The sequence below is a fragment of the Aotus nancymaae genome, unplaced genomic scaffold, assembly GCF_030222135.1.
Source record: "Aotus nancymaae isolate 86718 unplaced genomic scaffold, 86718_ANA_hifiasm-v0.15.2.pri h1tg000007l, whole genome shotgun sequence".
NCBI classification, from domain to species: Eukaryota; Metazoa; Chordata; class Mammalia; order Primates; family Aotidae; genus Aotus; species Aotus nancymaae.
The window spans coordinates 26614977-26627300 of NW_026988418.1; the positions used below are offsets into that span (position 1 = coordinate 26614977).

The 12324-nt window shown below is 40.8% G+C and overlaps 1 protein-coding gene across 6 annotated transcripts in view; it reads left to right on the forward strand.

Annotated features, from left to right (window-relative positions):
• The window catches only part of ALG6 (ALG6 alpha-1,3-glucosyltransferase), a 70301-nt gene that overhangs the window by 46200 nt on the left and 11777 nt on the right, over positions 1–12324 (forward strand). The window lies entirely within an intron of this gene.

Below are 12324 nucleotides of genomic sequence, written 5' to 3' on the forward strand. Positions count from 1 at the left end.
TAGTGGAACTTTGGACTAAAACCTTAGTGCAGAGCTGGGCTGACCAGTGTGGAAGGCTTCTTGGCTCTAAGTAAAACAGTTTTGTATCATTGTAGACTGGGAAGGCTGCTTAATGCCATCCCCTGAGGCCCAAACCTGAGTTAGAGCTTACCACTATTATATGAGGCTAGGCTGACCCTACACAAATCACCAGGGGATGAAACTGTGGAAAGGCATTACTTTCAATCATGTATTAATAGATTTCCCCAGAATTTCTACTCATAGAAAGGCAGCTCATTCAGGACCTGTTATCAGACCAGATTAGTTCTTAGACACTGAACTTCTTGGGTTCATTTTCTACAAATGCACCTATATTATTTGTAACAGTGCATGGCTTTAATCTATTTTTGGTAAATGATATTACATTTGCATTAAACGTTCCTTTTGACCTGGTCCCAGCTAATCCTATCATTAAATATTTCATTCAGTAAATATTTATTGAGTGCCTACTATTTATCCAGCACTGTTCTGTGCACTTGGGATATATTCCAGACAAAAATCCCTGCCTTCTTAGCTATCATTCTTAAGGACAGACACTAATAAAAAATAAAAAGAAATTAGTGTGTTGGAAGGTAATAAATATCATGATGGAGAAATAAAACAGAGCAAGAGTAATTGGGAGTACTGGAGGATAGGATGCAAGTAGAGGTTACAATTTTAAACACAGATGTCAAGGCAGACCTCATTGTAGAGATGAGGAGGGCAGAAATTTAGCTGTATGGATATCTGGGAGAATAACATTCAGGCAGGGGGACAGCCAGTGCCAAGGCCCTAAGATGGTACACTGAGTATGTGTAGAAAACAACAAACTGGCCAATGTGGTCAGAGTGGAGTGATGAAAGCAGGGAGTAACAGGAGGTGAAGTCAAAGAGGTAATGGGTCCAAATCATGTAGGACCTTGTAGTCTATATTAAGAACTTTGATTTTTATTCTGAAGGGAATAGAGAGCTATGAGAGGGTTTTGAGTAAGTAAGAAATGTAATCTGACTTGATGTTTTAAACGGATCACTCTTGCCGTGGGTCAAGTATAGATTGTATGGAGCCACGGTAGAAAACATGGAGACTACTTAGAAAGCTATTGCTGTAATCCAGGTGAGAGATGGTGGAGACTGGGATCAAGATAGTAATAGTGGAAGAGGTGAGAAGCAGTCACATTGTGGATATAGTGTATAGATGTAGCATATGAGGGAAGGAGAAAAATCAAAGGCATGTCCATGGTTTTTGGCTTGGAACTAGAAGGATGGAATAGCTACTGACTGGGATGAGGAGTGGAGCAGGATTAGGCTAGGATTGGACAGGGTAAAACATTCCCAAGTGTTGGACAAGCCTTTGGACATCCAAGCAGAGATCTAGATTTCAGCATATGGATAGGAGACTGGAGTGGATGTATGAGTAGAGTTCCAGAGAGGTTGAGCTGGAGACGAAAGTTTAGGAGTTTGTCAGTAGAAATGATATTTAAAGTTAAGAGACTGGATCAGATCACCAAATAAGTGAGTATAAACAGAAGAGGACCAAGGACTGAGTCCTGAGTCCCCCAGTGTTAAGAGGTCTGGAAAAAGAGGTAAATAGGAATGGCTGATGAGGTAAGATGAAAACCATGAGAGTTAGCATCCTGGATGATAAGTGAACAAGGTGTTTTAGAAATGCATATCAAAACCACAATGAGATACCATCTCACATTAGAATAGTGATTATTAAAAAGTCAGGAAACAACAGATGCTGGAGAGGATGTGGAGAAATAGGAATGCTTTTACACCGTTGGTGGGAGTGTAAATTAGTTCAACCATTGTGGAAGACAGTGTGGCAATTCCTCAAAAATCTAGAAGTAGAAATACCATTTCAACCAGCTATCCCATTACTGGGTATATACCCAAAGGATTATAAATAATTCTATTATAAAGACACATACACACGTATGTTTATTGCAGCACTGTTCACAATAGCAAAGATTTGGAACCAAACTCAATGCCCATCAATGGCACATATACACCATGGAACACTATACAGCCATAATAAAGGATGCGTTCATATCCTTTGCAGGGACATGGATGAATCTGGAAACCATCATTCTCAGCAAACTAGCACAGGAACAGAAAACCAAACACCACATGTTCTTACTTATAAGTGGGAGTTGAACAATAAGAACACATGGACACAGGGAGGGGAACATCACACACTGGGGCCTGTGGGGGACTAGGGGAGGTAGAGCATTAGGAGAAGAAATAACTAATGTAAATGATGGATTGATGGGTGCAGCAAACCACCATGGCATGTGTATACCTATGTAACAAACCTGCACATTTTCTGCATGTATCTCAGAACTTAAAGTATCATAATAAAATAGAAGGTGCTTTAAGGAAATGAGGTGATCAGTTGCATCAGATGCTGCTAACAGGCCAAGTAAGATGAGAGCTGAGAACATATTTGCCTTAGCAATATGGAACTAGGGATAATTCTTTTTTTTTTTTTTTTTTTGAGACAGGATCTTATTCTGTCACCCATGCTAGAGTACAGTGGCATGATCTTGGCTCACTGCAGCCTCTGCCTCCTGGGTTCAAGTGATTCTCCCACCTCAACCTTCTGAGTAGCTGGGATTACAGGCAGCACTACTACACCCAACTAATTTTTGTATTTTTTGGTAGAGATAGAATTTCACCATGTTGGCCAGGCTGGTCTTGAACTTCTGACCTCAAATGATCCCCCACCTCAGCCTCCAAAAGTGCTGGGATTACAGGTGTGAGCCACTGTGCCTGGCCGATAATTCATTTTTTAAAAGAAAGTTTTAAAATTATTTTTTAAATTGCGGTAAAGTACACATAGCCAAAATTTTACATTGTGAATTAGTACATTCACACTGTTCTGCCAGCATCACCAATATCTACTTCCAGAACATCTTCATTGCCACAAAAGGAAATCCCATACCCAAAGCAGTCACTTTCCATTTTCCCTTCCCCCCGTCCCTCTAACTACTAATCTGCTTTTGGCAAATCTCTGTAGATTTGTCTATTCTGGGATGGCCAAATAGGAATAGCTCTGGAGTGTAGTTCCCAGCAAGAACAACGCAGAGGGTGAGTGATCACCACATTTCCAAACTAGTTATTACTGCCCACAGACCAGGAGATTCCCAGGCTGAAAAGCAGCACGAGTTTCCAGCATGGGGTTTCAGCCAGTGTAGCAGGTCTCTGCACAAAAACTCACACAAATCTGGGCAGCTGTTTCAACTGGTGCCTGGAACACATGGGAGACAGAGCTGCCCATTCAACTCTCTGGCTTGGTGGGTCCCACTCCCACAAAGACCAACAATCTGAAACGCTCTGGACTGAGAGTTTCACAGCAATGCAGCTGTACCCGGGACAGTCCAGCTCTGTGGAGTGAAGGGTGTCTGCCATTACCGAGGCAGTCCACCACTACAGAGGCAGTCGGCCATTACCGAGGCAGTCCGCCATTACCGAGGCAGTCCGCCATTACCGAGGCAGTCCGCCATTACCGAGGCAGTCCGCCATTACTGAGGCAGACTGCTATTACTGAGGCAGCTCTAACTATAACTCTATAAGTAAAACCACAAGGAAGTTCATACAGCAGCTGGGCAGTGCCCATGGAAGCTTGACAATGCCTTTGCTGGCAGACTGTGACTAGGCTACCTCCTCGCTGGGCAGGGCCTCTCTGATAAAAGGGAGCAGCACGTCAGGAATTTATAAATAAAGCCCCACCTTCTCAGGACAGAACACCTGGGAAAAAAAGCGGTTATGAGTTCTGCTGCAGCAGACTTAAATATACCTGCCCAGCATCTCTGAACAGAACAACGGAGCTCACAGCTCAGCACCTGAGCTCCTTTAAGGGTCAGACTGTCTCTTCAAGCAGCTCCCTGACCCTGGTATATCCAAAGAGACACCTCATAAAGGAGAGCTCAGGCTGACATCCGGCAGGTATCCTAGGATGAAGATAACAGAAGAAGAAACTGGCAGCTACCCTTACTGTTCTGTAGCCGCCGCAGATGATCCCTAGGCAAGCAGGGTCTGGAATGGACCTCCAGCAGTCCTACAGCAGAGGGGCCTGACTGTTAGAAGGAAAACTAAAACACAGAAATAACTTCATCATCAACAAAAAGGATGTCCACTCAGAGACCTCAGCCAAAAGTCATCAACTACAAAGACCACAGGTAGATAAATCCACAAAGATGGGAAGAAACCAGTGCAAAAAGGATGAAAACACCCAAAACCAGAATGCCACTCCTCCTCCAAGGGATCATAACTCCTCACCAGCAAGGGAACAAGGCTGGATGGAGAATGAGTTTGATGAATTGACAGAAACAGGCTTCAGAAGGTGGGTAATAACAAACTTCTGTGAGCTAAAAGAACATGTTCTAACCTAAAGCAAAGAAACTAAGAACCTTGAAAAAAGGTTTGACGAAATGCTAACAAGAGTAAATGGCTTAGAGAAGAAATATAAATGACCCGATGAAGCTGAAAAACACATGAGAACTTCGCGAAGCATACATAAGTTTCAATAGCCAAATCAACCAAGCAGAAGAAAGGATATCAGAGATTGAAGATCAACTCAATGAAATAAAATGAGAAGGCAAGATTAGAGAAAAAAGAGTGAAAAGAAATGAACAAAGCCTCCAAGAAATATGGGATTATGTGAAAAGACCTAATCTGCATTTGATAGATATACCTGAATGTGATGGAGAGAATGAATCCAAGCTGGAAAACACTCTTCAGGATATTATCCAGGAGAACTTCCCCAACCTAGCAAGGCAGGCCAATATTCAAGTCCAGGAAATACAGAGACCACCACAAAGATATTCCTCAAGAAGAGCAACTCCAAGGCACATAATCATCAGATTCACCAGTGTTGAAATGACGGAAAAAATGCTAAGGGCAGCCAAAGAGAAAGGTCAGGTTACCCACAAAGGGAAGCCCATTAGACTCACAGTGAATCTCTCAGCAGAAACCCTACAAGCCAGAAGAGAGTGGGGGCCAATATTCAACATCCTTAAAGAAAAGAACTTTCAACCTAGAATTTCATATCCAGCCAAACTAAGCTTCATAAGCAAAGGAGAAATAAAATCCTTTATGAACAAGCAATTGCTGAGCAATTTCATCACCCCCAGGCCTGCCTTACAAGAGCTCCTGAAAGAAGCACTAAACATAGAAAGGAACAACCAGTACCAGCCACTCCAAAAACATACCAAATGGTAAAGAGCATCAACACAATCAAGAAACTGCATCAACTAATGGGATAAGCAACCAGCTAGCAACAAAATGGCAGGATCAAATTCACACATAACAATATTAACCTTAAACGTAAATGGGATAAATGCCCCAATCAAAAGACACAGACTGGCAAATTGGATAAAAAGTGAAAACCCATCGGTGTGCTGTATCCAGGAAACCCATTTCCTGTGCAAGGACACACATAGGCTCAAAATAAAGGGATGGAGGAAGATTTACCAAGCAAAGAGGGGGCAAAAAAAAAGCAGGAGTTGCAATCCTAGTCTCTGATAAAATAGACTTTAAACCAACAAAGATCAAAAGAGACAAAGAAGGGCATTACATAATGGCAAAAGGATCGATGCAACAAGAAGAGCTAACGATCCTAAATATGTATGCATCCAATACAGGAGCACCCAGATACATAAAGCAAGTTCTTAATGACTAGAAAGAGACTTAGACTCCTACACAATAATAGTGGGAGACTTTAACACTCCACTGTCAATATTAGATCAACAAGACAGAAAATTAACAAGGATATCCAGGACTTGAACTCAGATCTGGACCAAGCAAACCTAATAGACATCTACAGAACTCTCCATCCCAAATCCACAGAATATACATTCTTCTCAGCACCACATCACACCTACTCTAAACTTGACCACATAATTGGAAGTAAATCACTCCTCAGCAACTGCAGAAGAACAGAAATTATAACAAACAGTCTCTCAGACCACAGTGCAATCAAATTAGAACTCAAGGTTAGGAAACTCACTCAGAACCGCGCAACTTCATAGAAACTGAACAACTGGCTTTTGAATGTTGACTGGATAAACAATGAAATGAAGCAGAAATAAAGATGATCTTCAAAACCAACGAGAACGAGGACACAGTATAACAGAAACTCTGGGACACATTTAAAGCAATGTCTAGAGGAAAATTTGTAGTAATAAATGCCCATATGATAAGCAAGGAAAGATCTAAAATCAACACCCTATCATCAAAATTGAAAGAGCTAGAGGAGCAAGATCAAAAAAACTCAAAACCTAGCAGAAGACAAGAAATAACTAAGATCAGAGCAGAACTGAAGGAGACAGAGATACAAAAAATCCCTCCAAAAAATCAATAAATCCAGGAGCTGGGTTTTTGAAAAGATCAACAAAGTAGACTGCTAGCCAGATTAATAAAAAAGAAAAGAGAAAAGAATCAAATAGACGCAATAAAAAACGATAAAGGGGATATCACCACTGATTCCACAGAAATACAAACTACCATCAGAGATTATTACAAACAACTCTATGCACATAAACCAGTAAGCCTGGAAGAAATGGATAAATTCCTGGATACTCGCACTCTCCCAAGCCTAAACCAGGAAGAAGTCGAAACCTTGAATAGACCAATAACAAGGGCTGAAGTTGAGGCAGCAATTAATAGCCTACCAACCAAAAAAAGCTCAATTCCAGATGGGTTCACAGCAGAATTCTACCACACATATTAAGAGGAGCTGGTACCACTCTTGAAACTATTCCAAACAATCCAAAAAGAGGAAATCCTTCCCAAATCATTTTATTAGACCAACATCATCCTGATACCAAAACCCAGCAGAGACCAACAAAAAAAGAAAACTTCAGGCCAATATCCATGATGAATATAGATGCAAAAATCTTCAATAAAATAGAGGCAAACCAATTGCAACAGCACACCAAAAAGCTTATCCATCACCATCAAGTAGGCTTCATCCCAGGGATGCAAGACTAGTTCAACATATGCAAGTCTATAAACGTAATCCACCACATAAACAGAACCAAAGACAAAAACCACATGATTATCTCAATAGATGCAGAGAAGGCCTTCAACAAAACTTAACAGCCTTTATGCTAAAACCTCTCAATAAACTAGGTTTCGACAGAACATATCTCAAAATAATAAAAGCTATTCACAACAAACCTACAGCGAATATCATACTGAATAGGCAAAAACTGGAAGCATTGCCTTTGAAATCTGGCACTAGACAAGGATGCCCTCTCTCACCACTCCTATTCAATATAGTATTGGAAGTTCTAGCCAGAGCAATCAGGCAAGAAAAAGAAATAAAGGGTATTCAATTAGTAAAGGAGGAAGTCAAATTGTTTCTATTTGCAGACGACATGATTGTATATTTAAAAGACCCCATTGTCTCAGCCCAAAATCTCCTGAAACTGATAAGCAACTTCAGCAAAGTCTCAGGATACAAAATCATTGTGCAGAAATCACAAGCATTCCTATACACCAATAACAGACTTAAAGAGAGCCAAATCAAGAACGAACTGCCATTCACAATTGCTACAAAGAGAATAAAATACCTAGGAATATAAGTAACAAAGGATATAAAGGACCTCTTCAAGGAGAACTACAAACCACTGCTCAATGAAATAAGAGAGGACACAAACAGATGGAAAAACATTCCATGCTCCTGGTTAGGAAGGTTCAATATTGCGAAAATGGCCATACTGCCCAAAGTAATTTATAGATTCAATGCTATCCTCTTCAAGCTACCTATGACCCTCTTTACAGAACTGGAAAAAACCACCTTAAACTTCATATGGAACAAAAAGAGAGCCCACATAGCCAAGACTAGTTTAAGCAAAAAGAACAAAGCTGGAGGCATCACGCTACCTCACTTCAAACTATACTACAAGGCTACAGTAATCAAAACAGCATAGTACTGGTACCAAAACAGAGGTATAGACCAATGGAACATAACAGAGGCCTTGGAGGCAATGCCACACATCTACAACCATCTGATCTTTGACAAACCTGACAAAAACAAGCAATGGGGAAAGGATTCCCTGTTTAATAAATGGTGTTGGGAAAACTGGCTAGCCATGTGCAGAAAGCAGAAACTGGACTCCTTCCTGGCACCTTACACTAAAATTAACTCCAGATGGATTAAAGACTTAAACATAAGACGTAACTCCCAACATGGTGAAACCCCATCTCTACTAAAAATACAAAAAATCAGCTGGGTATGGTGGCGCATGCCTGTAATCCCAGCTACTCAGGAGCTGAGGCAGGAGAATTGGCTGAACCCAGGAGGCGGAGGTTGCCGTGAGCCGAGATCGTGCCATTGCACTCCAGCCTGGGTAACAAGAGCGAAACTCCGTCTCAAAAAAAAAGAAAAAAGAAAAGACATAACACCATAAAAACCCTAGAAGAAAACCTAGGCAAAACCATCCAGGACGTAGGCATAGGCAAGGACTTCATGACTAAAACACCAAAAGCAATAGCAACAAAAGCCAAAATAGACAAATGAGATCTAATTAAACTCCAGAGCTTCTGCACAGCAAAAGAAACAATCATTAGAGTGAACCAGCAACCAACAGAATGGGAAAAAATTTTTGCAATCTACCCATCTGACAAAGGGCTAATATCCAGAATCTACAAAGAACTAAAACGGATTTACAAGAAAAAAACAAGCCCATTCAAAAGTGGGTGAAGGATATGAACAGACACTTTTCAAAAGAAGACATTTATGAGGCCAACAAACATGAAAAAAAATGCTCATCATCACTGGTCATTAGAGAATTGCAAATCAAAACCACACTGAGATGCCATCTCAGGCCAGTTAGAATGGCGATCATTAAAAAATCTGGAGACCACATATGCTGGAGAGGATGTGGAGAAATAGGAACACTTTTATACTGTTGGTGGGAGTGTAAATTAATTCAACCATTGTGGAAAACAATGTGCTGATTCCTCAAGGACCTAGAAATAGAAATTCCATTTGACCCAGCAATCCCATTACTGGGTATATATCCAAAGGAATATAAATTGTTCTATTATAAAGACACATGCACACATATGTTCATTGTGGCACTGTTTACAATAGCAAAGACCTGGAACCAACCCAAATGCCCATCAATGATAGACTGGACAGGGAAAATGTGGCACATATACACCATGGAATACTATGCAGCCATAAAAAACAATGAGTTTGTGTCCTTTGTAGGGACATTGATTAATCTGGAAACCATCATTCTCAGCAAACTGACACAAGAATAGAAAATCAAACACTGCATGTTCTCACTCATAGATGGGTGTTGAACAATGAGAACACATGGACACAGGGAGGGGAGCATCACACACTGGGGTCTGTTGGTGGGGGAGTGGGGAGGGACGGTGGGGGGGCACGGAATTTGAGGAGGGATAACATGGGGAGAAATGCCAGATATAGGTGATGGGGGGATGGAGGCAGCAAACCACATTGCCATTTAGGTACCTATGCAGCAATCCTGCATGTTCTGCACATGTACCCCAGAACCTAAAGTGCAATAAAATATATATATATAAAGATTAAAGAAAGATTTCCTGCTGATAAAAAAAAAGTTTGTCTATTCTGGATATTTCATATAAATGGAATCATATAATATTCTTTTGTGTCTAGGTTGTTAATATTTTCAGGGTTCATCCATGTTGTGTCGGACCTGTATTCTCTTTTATGCCCGTATTGCATTGTATCGATACACTACATTTTGTTCATCATTCATCAGTTCATGGATGTTGGGTTGATTCCACCTTTTGGCTGTTGTCAGTAGTGCCAGTGTGAATAGTCTTGTACACGTTTTTGAGTATGTACCCAGGAGTAGAATTGCAGAATCACATGGCAGTTTTGTATTTAACTTATTGAAGAACCACCAAACTTTTCCACAGTGGCCACACCATTTAACATTCCCACTAGTAATATAGGAAGGCTTCAATTTCTCCATATCCTTGATAGCACTTGTTATTTTCCATCATTTTGATTATAGCCATGTTAGTGGGTATGAGTGGTATATAATTGTGACTCTGATTTGCATTTCCCTAATGACTAATGATATCGAGCATCTCTTTATGTGCTTGTTGGCACAATATGTCTATCTTCTTTGGAGACAAGCCTATTTAAATCCTTTGCCCAGTTTTTAATTGGGTTGTCATTTTTTGAGTTTTAGGCATTCTTTATATATTCCGGGTATTAACCTTTATCAGATAGATGATTTGCAAATAATTTGCAAATGTTTTCTACCATTCTTTGAGTTGTCTTTTTTACCTTCTTGATAGTGTTCTTTGATGCACAAAAGTTTTTAATTTTGATGGTGTAATTTATCTATCTTTTCTTTTATCGATTGTATTTTTTGTATATATCTAAGAAACCAGTGCCAAACTGAAGGAAATAAAGATTTACCCTAACTTTCCTTCTAAGAGTTTTACGGATTTAGCTCTTATATTTATGTCTTTGATCCATTTTTGTTTAATTTTTTTTTTTTTTTTTTTTTTTTGAGATGGAGTCTTGCTCTGTCACCCAGGCTGGAGTGCAGTGGTGCATTGCAGTCTTGGCTCACTACAACCTCCACCTCTTGGATTCAAGTGATTCTCCTGCCTCAGCCTCCCAAGTAGCTGGGACTGCAGGTGCCTGCCACAACACCTGGCCTATTTTTATTTTATTTTATTTATTTATTTATTTATTTTTTTGAGATGGAGTTTCGCTCTTGTTACCCAGGCTGGAGTGCAATGGCGCGATCTCGGCTCACCGCAACCTCCGCCTCCTGGGTTCAGGCAATTCTCCTGCCTCAGCCTCCTGAGTAGCTGGGATTACAGGCACACGCCACCATGCCCAGCTAATTTTTTGTATTTTTAGTAGAGACCGGGGTTACATCATGTTGGCCAGGCTGGTCTTGACTTCCTGACCTCAAGTGATCACCCGTCTTGGCCTCCCAAAGTGCTGGGATTACATGCCTGGGCCACTGTGCCCAGTTGAGTTTTTATGCATGGTGTGAGGAAGGTAGACTGTTCTTCAGAGGAGTTTTGTTGAAAAGGAAGCAGAAAAATAGGGGAATAATTGGTGGAGAAAATGGGGTCAAGATAGGTTGGTTGATTTCTTTAAGAGAGGAGCAATAAAGGCAGGGGAATGATCAGCAGAGAAGGAAACTGACAGTACAGGATCTGAAGAGAAGGAAGAGTTTCTGGAGCACTGTCCTTAAGTAAGGGAGATGGGGTAGGAGCTAGAGCACAAATGGAAGAACGGGCATCGGACAGATGTATGAAGAGTTCCTCTTTAGTAAAAGGGGTGAATAGGCTATACTGGTAGAAATGGTGGGAAGAGAGTAAATGTGAGTGGGCATCTGTGAAAGTTCTCTTTTAACTGCTTCAAGTTTTTTATTGAAGTGAGAGAGAAACTCATTAGCCAAGAGTGGGTTGAAGCTGTTGGAAGTAGGAGGGAGAAGTGTGAAAACATTTTTCTAAGGAGAGACAGAGTGTAAATGGACCAGGGAAATATATAGTAATTGCAGGACAATTGAATATCATGATCATGTATTTAAAATGAGACCAGTTAGTATGGGTAGATGTTTTTCTCTAAAGCAGTTGTTCGGTATGGTTGGAGTAAGTGCTGGTGGAGAGTTGGGTATTTCCAGGTTTACGGTTTTGTCTAGTGAGGATAACTCCCTTGCTTGAGGGCATAAGATGAATGCATGAGAGTGATTATAATGATTGACCTTAGAATTTAAGGTAGGTAAAAAGGGAAAAGGCCATCAAAGGGATGAGGGAAAGTGAAAAGGAACAATCAAAAGATTGTTGGAGTTGCACTAAAAGGCCAGAGAGTGGTGAGAGTACAGTTCATGAACTGATCATGGAGGAGTTGCAGTCTAAAGTACGACCCTAAGGGACAGGATTAAAGATGAGATCCCTAGAAGAGAGGCGTTCTAGCAAATAAGAGGCGTTTGGAAGATCTATGTATATGTTAAAATTGCCAAGAATTAAGTTGGTTTGTAGAGAGTGATAGTGAGAAAGGAGCTGAAATCTTTGGGTCATGAGGGAAGCAACCCTCTGGTTGGTCAGTAATTACAAGATGAGGAATAATAGGGGATAAAGTGTTATAACAAGAGCTTCAAAGCTGGAGATTACTAGGGTGGACAGAGGGAGAACCGGTATGAAAGTAGTGAGGAAGATCAAGGAGGCTACCTCCCACCTCCAGGCCAAATCACTTGAAGACTGTGGAAACAACAAAAATAGGCACAGTTGAGAGGGCAGAAGGCAGTATTGTCTTCAGAGTAGAGAG